Source organism: Piliocolobus tephrosceles, chromosome 8 (genome assembly GCF_002776525.5).
Source record: "Piliocolobus tephrosceles isolate RC106 chromosome 8, ASM277652v3, whole genome shotgun sequence".
Classification (NCBI taxonomy): Eukaryota; Metazoa; Chordata; class Mammalia; order Primates; family Cercopithecidae; genus Piliocolobus; species Piliocolobus tephrosceles.
In genome coordinates, this window is record NC_045441.1 from 136467655 (window position 1) to 136481186 (window position 13532).

General features: G+C 38.2%; 1 protein-coding gene across 2 annotated transcripts in view; it reads left to right on the top strand.

The window, feature by feature from the left end:
• CNTNAP2 (contactin associated protein 2) overlaps nucleotides 1–13532 on the top strand; it is a 2251282-nt gene that overhangs the window by 1472777 nt on the left and 764973 nt on the right. The gene's annotated exons all lie outside the window — the stretch shown is intronic.

Below are 13532 nucleotides of genomic sequence, written 5' to 3' on the forward strand. Positions count from 1 at the left end.
GCAAGAGCAAACCAAACTTAAAATTAGTGGAAGGAAGAAATAATAAAGATCAGAGCATAAATAAATGAAATTGAAATGAAGAAAACAATACAAAAGACCAATGAAACAAAAATGTGGTTTTTTGAAAAGTTAAACACACTTGACAAGCCTTTAGTCAGACTAGGAAAAAAAGATCCAAATAAATAAAATCAGAGATGAAAAAGGAGACATTACAACCGATACCACAGAAATTAAAAGGATTATTAGTGACTACAATGAACAACTCTATGCCAATAAATTGGTAAATCTAGAAGAAATAGACAAATTCTTAGACACATGCAACCTTGCAATATTTAACCAGGAAGAAATTCAAAACCCGAAGAGATGAATAACAAGTAACAAGATCGAAGTCATAATAAAAACTCTGCCAATAAGAAAAGCACAGAAACTGAAGGGGGAAATCTGAAAGCCTTTCCTCTAAGATCTGGAACATGACAAGGATGCTTACTTTCACCACTGTTATTCAACATAGTATTGAAAATCCTAAGCTAGAGAACAAAATAAAGAGCATCCAAATTGGAGTGGAAGAAGTCAAATGATCATATCATAAGATGATATGATCTTATATTCAGGAAAACCTAAAAACTCCACAAAAAAACTATTAGAACTGATCATCAAATTCTGCAAATTTGTAGGATACAAAATTAACATACAAAACCAGTAGCATTTCTATATGCCAATAATGAGCAATCTGAAACAAAAAATCAAAATTTAATCCCATTAACAATAGCCACAGATAAAATTAAATACCTAGGAATTAACCATAAAGTAAAGATCTCTATAATGAAAAATATAAAACACTTGTGAAAGAAATTGAAGAGGATGCCAATAAGATGAAAAGATATTTCATGTTCATGAATTGAAATAGTCAATGTTGTTAAAATGTCCTTCCCAAAGTGATCTACAGATTCAGTGCAATGCCTATGAAAATACCAATGACACTCTTCACAGAAATAGAAAAAACAATTTAAAAATTTATTTGGAACCACAAAAGACCCAGAATAACCAGAGCTATCCTGAACAAAAAGAACAAAACTGGAGGAATCCATTGCCTGACTTCAAATTATACTACAGAACTAGTAACCAAAACAGCATGGTGCTGGCATAAAAACAGGTATGTAGATCAATGGAACAGAACGCATAGTCCAGAAGCAAGTTCACACAGCTACAATGAATTCATTTTGACAAAGGTGCCAAGAACATACCCTCAGGAAAATACAGTCTCTTCAATAAATGGTTCTGGGAAAACTGAATATTCATATGCAGAAGAATGAAACTAGACTTCTGTCTCTTGACATATACAAAAATTGAATCAAAATAAAGACTTAAAACGAAGACCTCAAAATATGAATCTACTATAAGAAAACACTGGGGAAACTCTCCAGGACATAGGTCTGGGCAAAAATTTCTTGAGTAATACCACACAAGCATAGGCAACCAAAGCAAAAATGGATAGATGTGATCAGATCAAGTTAAAAAAACTTCTACACAGCAAACAATCAACAAAGTGAAGAGACAACTGACATAATGGGAGAAAATATTTACAAACTACCCATCTGAGACAGTATTAATAACCAGAATATTATGTAAGGAGCTCAAACAACTCTACAGGAAAATTTTAATAATATGATTCAATAATTGGCAACAAATTTGAATAGACATTTCTCAAAAGAAGACATACAAATGGCAAACAGGCATGTGAAAATGTGCCAGACATCACTGATCATCAGAAAAATGCAAATCAAAACAACGAGACATCATCTCACCATAGTTAAAATGGCTTATATCCAATAGCCAGGCAGTAACAAATGCTGTTGAGGATGTGGGGAACAGGGAATCCTCATACACTGCTGGTAGAAATGTAAATTACTACAACCACTAAGAAGCATTCAAAATTTCCTTAAGAAACTAAAAATAGAACTATCATATGATCCTGCAATCCTACTGATAGGTATATACACAAAAGAAAGGAAATCAGTATATGGAAGAAATATTTTTTTTTTTCTTTTCTTTTTTTTTTTTTTTGAGACATAGTCTCACTCTGTTGCCCAGGCTGGAGTGCAGTCATATGATCTCGGCTCACTGCAAGCTCCACCTCCCGGGTTCACACCATTCTCCTGCCTCAGTCTCCTGAGTAGCTGGGACTACAGTCACCCACCACCACACAATTTTTTATATTTTTAGTAGACACGGTGTTTCGCCGTGTTAGCCAGGATGGTCTCAATCTCCTGACCTCATGATCCACCTGCCTCAGCCTCCCAAAGTGCTGGGATTACAGGCGTGAGCCACCATGCCTGGCCGGAAGAAATATCTTTACTCTTATTTTATTGCAGCACTGTTCACAATAGCCAAGATTTGGAAGCAATCTAAGTGTCCATCAACAGATGAGTAGATAACGAAAATGTGGTACATATACACAATGGAGTACTATTCAGCCATAAAAAGAATGAGATCCAGTCATTTGCAACAACATGGATGGAACTAGAGATCATTATGTTAAGTGAAATAAGCCAGGCACAGAAAGACAAACATCACATATTCTCACTTATTTGGGGGATCCAAAAATCAAAACGATTGAACTCATGGACATAGAGAGTGGAAGGATGGTAACCAGAGGCTGGGAAGGGTAGTGAGGGGTTGAAGGGGGAAGTGGGGATGGTTAATAGGTACAACAAATAGAAAGAATAATAAAACCTACTATTGGGTAGCACATCAGGGTTACTATAGTCAATAATAACTTAATTTTACATTTTAAAATAACTAAAAAGAGTCTAATTGGATTGTTTGTAACACAAAGGATAAATGCTTGGGTGGATGGTTACCTCCTTCTCTGTGGTGTGATTATTACACATTGCATGCCTGTATCAAAGTATCTCATGTACCCCATAAATATAAATACCTACTATGTGCCCATAAAAATTAAAATATTTTTAAAAATTTTATGGTTCCAAAGGAGTTATTGCAATGTGTAATATACCAGTATTACAAAATAATTTGTAAAATGCATCAACAGTGATTGTTTTATTTCATCAAAATAGACTTTATATATTATTGTTTGCATATGCTCACAATTACCAAAGAAATTTCTTATTAAATATCAATTACCAAAGAAATTGTTTGAAAATGTCATGATGCTGCACTTGGTGGACAAGATTGGAGTTAGGAGATAGGGCTAATGTGCAGTTCTCACCCGGATGAAGAGAACAATGTGTGGAGACTCAACACTGTGATCTGTTGCTCCAAGAACCAACAAAGGAACATACCAGGAAAACCTGAAGGATTCACAGATCCTTTGAAAGAAGCAGCACACTACTACAAATTTCATGAAACAGGTGAAAAACTGAGCATTCCCAAAGTGTGAGAGAAGGAAAATCTGCCTCCGAACACACATTTCCACTGGGGGATCTGAAAATCCAGATCATGAGATTATGGAAGAAGGATTTAACTTCTCCTAGAGTTGAAATGGATTTAGGGAGTCACGTGAAATATCAAAATAGAAGTAGCAGCAGAAAATGGCTTGCAGGCAGTCCCAGTCTCTAGGGAGTCACATGAAATATCAAAGTAGAAGTAGCAGCAGAAAATGGCTTGCAGGCAGTCCCAGTCTCCAGCTGAAGCCCAGGGAAGCCATCCCTGATGATCTTGTATAGGGGCCCTTGGAGAAGGCAGCCAGAGGAATTGGGAAGTAGTCACAATGCAAAGGAAACTCCCAACTGAAATTTGTAGTTATTTCAACTGGGCACAAATTTTCTCAGGTGAAGTCCAGGGGGCAAGGAGGAGCTGCTGCAGATTCAAGCACAGGAGCCACTGCTGATGGAGTGGGCAGATGTAGAGAAGCAAGGGCCATGCTTGCTTTTTTTAGCGGGGAAGTTCATGGCCTCAGGCAAGGTCTTCTTGGAGAACTGCAGGAGCGAGACTGACCTTACCAACTGCATAGGAGGTGGGTTAGGCCTCTCACTAACAGTTATTCCCCACCTCTCTGGTGAACTATATGACACAGCAGAGGCAGCCAAGATGGCTTTTGGAACATAATCCTATTGGCCTGAGAAACACCCTCCATCCCCACAATGGCTGCAGCAAGCCCCAGCCAAGGAGAGGCTGAGCTCAGACCTGTGTAACCCTGCCCTGACCTGATAGTATTTCTCTACCCAACCTGGTTGCTGATTACAAAAGATAAACTCTTGGGAGCTTTATGGCCCCTCCCATCACCTGAGAAACTGAAATACTTACCCTGGCCAACGTAGGGCAAGCTTAGATCCCTCCACTAATACTGTTTTCTCTTGAAAACACCACCTTCTAGTTGGAGGCCAACCAACTCAGGCCATTACAACAACTCATGACAGAATAACCCTCATCCCAGGAAGAAGAAGACAACACCTAATCCCACTGCCTACAAGATACTGGCTAACCAGAGTTCCTGAGTATGTCCATGTGAACACATCACTGCTAACATAACCATACATTCCAGAAAGCCAGCACACTGCACTTATCTACAACCATGGACTCTCACGGAGTCTACCTCACCTCCCTGCCACCACTACCAGAGCAGGTGCTGGTATCCATGATTGGGAGACCTGAAGATGGATCATGTCACAGGACTCTGTAGACATTCCATAGCACCAGTCTAGAGCCTGGTAGCCTAGCTTGGTAACCAGACCCAAAAGAGCACTAACAATCTCTGCACTCCAGCTTTCAGGAAGCCCCATCCCTAGGGTAAAGCAGAAAGCATCACATCAAGGGATCACCCTGTGAAATAAGAAAATCTGAACAGGAGACACTGAGATTCAGACCTCTTCATCGAAAAAATCTACGCAAATGAGAAGGAACCAGAAAAGTAATTCTGGTAATGTAACAAAACAAGGTTCTATAGTGTCCGCAAAAGATCATACCAGCTCCCCAGCAATGGATCTAAACCAAGAAATCTCTGAATAGCCAAATAAAAAAATTCAGAAGGCTGATTATTAAGGTACTCAAGGAGATACCAGAGAAAGGTGAAAACAAACTTAATGATATTAAAACAAGGCTGGGCATGGTGGCTCACGCCTGTAATCCTAGCACTTTGGGAGGCGGAGGCAGGCGGATCATGAGGTCAGGAGTTCGAGACCAGCCTTGCCAACATAGTGAAACCCCGTCTCTACTAAAAATACAAAAAATTCGCCAAGCATGGTGGCGGGTGCCTGTAATCCCAGCTACTCAGGATGCTGAGGCAGGAGAATCACTTGAACCTGGGAGGTAGAGGTTGCAGTGAGCCGAGATCGTGCCACTGCACTCCAGCCTGGGTGACGAACAAAACTCTGCCTCAAAAAAAAAAAACAAAAAGAAAAGATATTAAAACAAAATACAGGATACAGATGAAAAATTCTCCACATGAATAGATGTCATAAAGGAAAAATAATCACTTCTGGAAATGAAAGACACACTTAGAGAAATACAAAAATTGTAGTGTGGAAAGTTTCAACAATAGACTAGAACAAGTAAAAGAAAGAAGTTTGGAGCTCAAAGACAAGGCTTTCAGATTAACCCAATGAGACAAAGACAAGAAAAAATAAAAAAATAAAAATAAAAAAGTGAACAAAGCCTCCAAGAAATTTGGGATTATATAAAATGGCAAACCTAAGTATAATTGGTTTTCCAGAGGAGGAAGAGAAATGTAAAAGTTTGGAAAGCATATTTGAGGGAATACTTGAGGAAAACTTCCCTGGCCTTGCTAGAGATCTAGATACCCAAATACAAGAAGCTCAAAGAGCACCTGGGAAATTCATTCCAAAAAAATCATCACCTAGGCACATAGTCATGAGGTTCTCTAAACTCAAGACAAAGAAAAGAATCTTAAGAGCTGTGGGACAAAAGCATCAGATAACCTATAGAGGAAAACCTATCAGATTAATAGCAGAATTATCTGTAGAAACCTTACAAGCCAGAAAGAATTGCGGTGTCATCTTTAGCCTTCTGAAACCAAATAATTGTCAGCCCAGGATTTTGTATCCAATAAAACTGAGCTTCGTAAATGAAGGAGAGATCAAGTCGTTTTCAGGCAAACAAATGCTGAGAAAATTTGCCACAACTAAGCCAGCACTACAAGAAATGCTAAAAGGGGTTCTAAATCTTGAAACAAACCCTTGAAATACACCAAAATAGAACCTCCTTAAAGCATAAATGTCACCAGGCCTATAAAACAGTAGCACAATTAAAAAATAAAACATAAGGTATTAAGGCAACAACTAACATGATGAAGAGAACAGTAAATGTTGAACATAAATGGCCTAACTTCTCCAATTAAAAGATGCAGAATGGCAGAATGGATAAAAATTCACCAACCAAATATCTACTGTCTTCAAAAGACTCACCTAACACATAAGGACTTACATAAACTTAAGGTAAAGGGGTGGAAAAAGATATTCAACACAAATGAAAACCAAAAGCAAGCAGCAGTAACTATTCTTCTATCAGGAAAAAACAGACTTTAAAGCAACAGCAGTTAAAAAAAAAAAAAAAGACAAAGAGGAACGTTATAAAATGATAAAAGAATTACTCCAACAGAAAAAATCACAATTCTAAATATATATGCACCTAACACTGGAGCTCCCAAATTTATAAAGGAATTATTACTAGACCTAAGATATGAGATAGATGGGAGCACAATAATAGTGGGGGGCTTCAATACTCCTCTGACAGCACTAGACAGTTCATCATGACAGAAAGTCAACAAAGAAATAGTGGACATAGTCCTGCCACTGTGGCTCGTTGCTGTAATCCCAGCACTATGGGAGGCTAAGGCAGGTGGATCACCTGAGGTTAGGAGTTCAAGAGCAGCCTGGCCAACTGGTGAGACCCTGTCTTTACTAAAAATGCAAAAAATTAGCCAGGCATTTTGATGGGTGCCTGTAATCCCAGCTACTTGGGAGGCTGAGGCAGGAGAATCACTTAAACCCCAGAGGCAGAGGTTGCCTGGGCAACAAGAGCAAAACTGTCTGTCAAAAAATAATAATGTAATAATAATGGACATAAACTATACTCTAGAACAAATGGACTTAACAGATAGTTACAGAACATCCTACCCAACAACTATATATTATATAAGAATGTAATATACATTATATTCTTCAACACATAGAACTTTTGCCAAGATAGACCATATGATAGGTTACAAAACAAGTCTTGATAAATTTAAGAAAATTGAAAGTATATCAGGTATTCTCTCAGACCACAGTGGAAAAAAACTGGAAATTAACTCCAAAAGGAACCCTCAAAACTATACAAATACTTGGAAATTAAATCACCTGTTCCTTAATCATCACTGGGTCAACAATGAAATTAAGATGAAATTTAAACATTGAGCTGATTGGTAATAGGGACACAACTTATCCAAACCTCTGGGATACAGCAAAAGTGGTGCTGAGAGGAAAGTTAATAGCATTAAATGCCCTCATCAAAAACTCTGAAAGAGCACAAATAAAAAATCTAAGGTCATACCTCAAGCAACTAGAAAAACAAGTACCAACCAAATGCAAACCCAGCAGAAAAAAAGAAATAACAAAGATCAGAACAGAACTAAATGAAATGCCAACAAAAAAATACAAAAGATAAATGAAAAAAAGCTGGTTCTTTGAAAATATAAACAGAATTGATAGACCATAAGCAAGCACGACCAAGAAAAAAAGAGAGAAGATCCAAATAAGCACAATTAGAAACAAAACACGAGATATTACAACCAATACCACAGAAATACCAAAGATCATTCAAGGCTACTGTGAACACCTTTACAAACTAGAAATCTAATGTAGGTGGATAAATTCCTGGAAACATACAACCCTCCTAGATTAAATCAGGAAGAAATAGAGATTCTAAACAGATCAATGACAAATAGTAAAATTGAAACAGTAGTAAAAAAAGAAATGCCAACAAAAAAGTCCAGAACCAGATGGATTCACAGCTGAATTCTATCAGACATTCAAAGAAGAATTTGTTCCAATCTTACTGAAACTATTCCAAAAGATAGAGAAGAAGGGAATTCTCCCTAAATCATTCTATGTAGTATCACCCTAATACCAAGGCCAGGAAAGGACATAACAGAAAAGGAAAACTACAGACCAATATTGCTGATGAACATAGATGCAAAAATCCTCAACAAAATACTAGCTAACCAAATCCAACAGCATATCAAAAAGATAATACACCATTATCAAGTGGGTTTCATACCAGGGATGCAGGGATGATTTAACATACACAACTAAATATGTTGCATCACATAAAATAATTAACAACAAAAATCATATGAACAGCTCAATAGATGCAGAAAAAGCATTTGACAATGTCTAACATCCCTTTATGATTGAAAACTTCAGCAAAATTGGCATAGAAGGGACATACCTCAATGTAATAAAAGCCATCTATGACAAACCCACAGCAACATTACACTGAATGGGAAAAAGTTGAAAGCATTCCCCCTGAGAACTGAAACAAGGAAAGGATGCCCACTCCCACCATCTCTATTTAACATAGTACTGGAAGTCCTAGCTGGAGCAATCAGACAAGAGAAAGAAATAAAGGGCATTGGAATCTGTAAAGAGGAAAATAAAGTTGTGCTGTTCACAGATGATATGATGACTAGAAAACCCTAAAGATTCATCCAAAAAGCTCCTAGATATGATAAATGAATTTAGTAAAGTTTCAGGATATAAAATCAATGTACACAAATCAGTAGCACTATTATACACCAACAACAACCAAGCTGATGCACAAATCAAAAACTCAATCCCTTTTACAACAGCCGCACAAAGTAATAATAATAATAATAAAATACTTAGGACTATACCTAACCAAGGAGGTGAAAGATCTCTGCAAAGTAAACTACAAAACACTGCAGAAAGAAATCATTAATGACACGAACGAATGGGAACACAACCCAATGCTCATGAATGGGTAGAATCAATATTGTGAAAATGACCATACTGCCAAAATCAATCCACAGATTGCAATTTCCATCAAAGTTCCATCATCATTCTTCACAGAACTGTAAGAAACAATCCTAAAGTTCATATAAAACCAAAAACAAGCCTGCATAGCCAAAGCAAGATTAAGCTAAAAGAACAAATCTGTAGTCATCACATTACCCGAATTCAAACTATTCTACAAGGCTATGGAGACCAAAACAGGATGGTACTGGTATAAAAATAGGCAAGGAACAAAATACAGAATCCAGAAATACAGCCAAATATTTAAAGCCAACTGATCTTCAACAAAGCAAACAAAAACATTAAGTGGGGAAAGGATACCCTAATCAACAAATGGTGCTGGGATAATTGGCAAGTCACATGTAGAAAAAGGAAGCTGGATCCTCATCTCCTATGCAAAAAATCAACTGAAGATTGATCAAAGACTTAAATCTAAGTCCTGAAACCATAAACATTCTAGAAAATAACATCAGTTAAGTTCTTCTAGACATTGACATAGGCAAAAAGTTCATGACAAAGCATTCAAAAGCAAATGCACCAAAAACAAAAATAAATAAATGAGACCTAATTAAACTAAAAGCTTCTGCATAGCAAAAGGAATAATTAGCAGAGTAAACAGACAACCCACAGTGGGAGAAAATCTTTGCAAACTACGTAGCTGGCAAAGGACTAATACCCAGAATCTATAAGGAACTCAAATCAGCAACAACAACAAAAGAAAAATCCTATCAAAAAGGGGGCAAAGAGCATGAGTAGAGAATTCTCAAAAGAAGATAAACAAATGGCCAACAAACATGTGAAAAAATACTCAATGTCACTACTTATCAGGGAAATGAAAATCAAAACCACAGTGAGATACCACCTGATATGGTTTGGCTGTGTCCCCACCCAAATCTCATCTTGAATTGCAGTTCCCATAATCCCCGACCCAGTGTTGTGGGAGGGACCAGGTGGAGATAACTGAATAATGGGGGTGGTTTCCCTAGTCCTGTTCTTGTGATACTAAGTTAGTTCTCACGAGATCTGATGGTTTTATAAGGGACTTTTCTGCCTTTCCTTTGCTCTCATTCTCTCTCTTGCTGCTCTGCTGTAAAGAGGTGCCTTCCATCATGATTGTTAAGTTTCCTCATGCCTCCTCAGCCATGTGAAACTGTGAGTCAATTAAAACTCTTTCCTTTATAAATTACCCAGTCTCAGGTATTTCTTCACAGTAGTGTGCGAACAGACTAATACAGTAAATTGGTACTGGGTAGTGGTGTGCTGCTGTAAAGATATCCAAAAATATGGAAGCAACTTTGGAACTGGGTAACAGGTAGAGACTGGAACAGTTTGGAGGGCTCAGAATAAGACAAGAAAATGTGGGAAAGTTTGAATACTTGTTGTATGGTTTTGACCAAAATGCTGATAGTGATATCGACAATGAAGTCTAGTCTGAGGTGGTCTCATATGAAGATGAGGAACTTATTGGGAACTTGAGTAAAAGTGACTCTTACTATGCAAAGAGACTGGTGGCATTTTGTCCCTGCCCTAGAAATCTGTGGAACTTTGAACTTGAGAGAGATGATTTAGGGTATCTAGCAGAAGAAATTTCTAAGTGGCAAAGCATTCAGAGGAAGCAGAGCATAAAAGTTTGGAAAATGTGCAGCCTGATAATGAGAGAGAAAAGAAAACTGCATTTTCTGGGGAGAAATTCAAGCAGGCTGCAGAAATTTGCATAAGCAGCAAGGAACTGAATGTTAATCACCAAGACAATGGGGGAAATGTTTCCAGGGCATGTGGGAGACCCTCACAGCAGCCCTCTCATCACAGGCCCAGAGGCCTAGGAGGGAAAAATCCTTTGTGAGTTAGGCCCTTGGGACATGGTGCCCGGCATCCCAGCTGATTCAGCTCCAGCCTTGGTTTAAAGGGGTCAAGGTACAGCTCAAGCCATTGCTTCAGAGGATGCAAGCCCCAATTCATGGTGACTTACACATGTTTTGGGCCTGTGGGTACACAGAAGTCAAAAATTGAGGTTGGAGAACCTCCACCTAGATTTCAGAGGATGTATGGAAATGCCTGGATGTCTGAATACCTGGATGTCTAAACAGAAGTTTGCTGCAGGGTCGAGCTCTCATAGAGATCCTCTGCTAGGGCAGTGCAGACAAGATATGTGGGGTTGGAGCCCCCACACAAGACTTTGGATTTGAACCTTTGGGTTAATGCTGGAGTAAGCTAAGACTTTGAAGACTGTTGAAAAGGCATGATTGTGTTTTGAATTGTGAGATCATGAGATTTGGGAAGGGCCAGGAACAGAATGGTATGCTTTGGCTGTGTCCCCACCCAAATCTCATCCTGAATTATAGGTACCATAATCCTATGGGAGGACCAGATGGAGTTAATTGAATCATGGAGGCAATTTCCCCACATCTTGTTCTTGTGATAATAAGTTAGTTCTCACAAGATCTGATGGTTTCATAGGGGAATTCTCTCTCCTGCCACGCTGTGAAGAGGTGCCTTCTGCCATGATTATAAGTTTCCTGAGGCCTCCCCAGTGATGTGGAACTGCAAGTCAATTAAACTTCTTTCCTTTATAAATTACCCAATCTTGAATATTTCTTCATAGCGACATGAGGATGGACTAACACACCACCTTACTCCTGCAAGAATGTCCATAATTAAAAAATCAAAAAATAACAGATGGCATGGATGTGGTGAAATGGGAACACTTCTACACTGCTGGTGGGAATGTAATCTAGTACAACTACTATGGAAAACAGTATGGAGATTCCCTGAAGAACTAAAAGCAGAGCTACCATTTAATCCAGCAGTCCTACTACTGGGTATCTACCCAGAGGAAAAGAAGTCATTATATGAAAAAGACACTTGCACACACATTTTTATAGCAACAGTATTTGCAATTTCAACAGTATGGAACCAGCCTAAAAGTCCATCAACCAGAGTGGATAAAGTGAATGTGGTAGATGTACACCACGGAATACGACTCAGCCATAAAAAGAATGAAATAATGGCATTTGCAGCAACCTGGATGGAGCTGGAGACTGTTAGTCTAAGTAAAGTAACTCAGCAATAGAAAACCAAATATTGTGTGTTCTCACTTGTCAGTGGGAGCTAATCTATGAAGACACAAAAGCATAAGAATGATATAATGGACTTTGGGGACTTGCGGGGGAAGGGTGGGAAGGGGTGAGGGATAAAAGACTACATATTGGGTACAGCTGTACACTGCTCAGGTGATGGGTGCACCAAAATCTCAGAAATCACCACTAAAGAACTTACCTATGTAACCAAAAACCACCTGTACCCTCCAAAAATACTGAAAGGAAATAAAAATGCAAAAATTGTGCTTTCCTAGAAAAAAATGACAAGAGGCTGTAAAAAAAATTTAATTACTTTATAAAATACATACATATGTGCATGTGTATTTCTTTTCAAATCTTTCCAAAATATAATTTCATTGAAGAATAACATATCAATAAATAAGTTATAGCATGCTGCTCTTCCGCTCAAAATCCTCCAGTGCCAACAGTTGTTTGTTTTCCTTTGACTACAAAGGATATAGCAGACTCCTGGTCACCCTCTTCCCATGCCCGTCCATCTCTAACTCCCACTTCATCCTATTCTTCCTTCTGTCACTCAGCAGCCCCTTTGTATACCTGAATGATGCCAGGAAAATTCCAGACTTAGAACATTTGCATTTGTATTTTTTCTGTCTGGAATATTTTCCCCAGGCATTCTCATGGCTTGCTGGATAACTACCTTATGCATTCAAATGTCATTTTCTCAGTGAAGTCTTTTGTAGCTTTTGCTGTATTTGAAAAGGCAATCCCCATTCACAGGGTCTGTCCTTCCCTTCCTTGATTTAGCTTTTTCTCCCTCCCGTTATCACTGGCAAACTATATGTATATATATATATGTGTTTAATTTTAATTATTTTGCTTATGATCTGTTTTTCCCCACTAGAATGGAAGAATATAAGCTCCAATTTTTTTTTATTTTATTTAATTTTAAAAAATAACTTTGAGACAGGGTCTTGCTGTGTTGCCCAGACTGGTCCTGAATTCCTGGGCTCAAGTGGTCCTCCTACCTCAACTTCCCAAAGTCTGGGATTACAGGCATGAGCCACCACACCCAACCAAAACTCCAAAAATGTACAAATGCTTATTGCACTGTGGTTTCCCTAGATACATTCCCTAGACCTGTGTCTGTCATATTGTAAGCACTCAGTAATATTTGTTTAATGGATGGGTGTGTTACAAAACAAACATATAACAGATAATGCACAGGGGTTTGACAGCGGAATGTTTGTGTTGAGAGGGGCAGAAGTAGAGTTTAGGGCTGAGAAGTCAGTAGGAACAAATCAGTAGGGACTCTTCAATCTCAGCAAATAGGGTAATATTTTTAAAGTTATTGAAGTTGTGTAAGATAGAGACTGTAAATGGTTGACCATTTTGTTTTATTTGCTTAAATTAATGCTTGCCTTTATGGCCATTATATTGAAAAGACATTTATGACCCTTCAAAAAAGACATCAGGTTAGAATGCT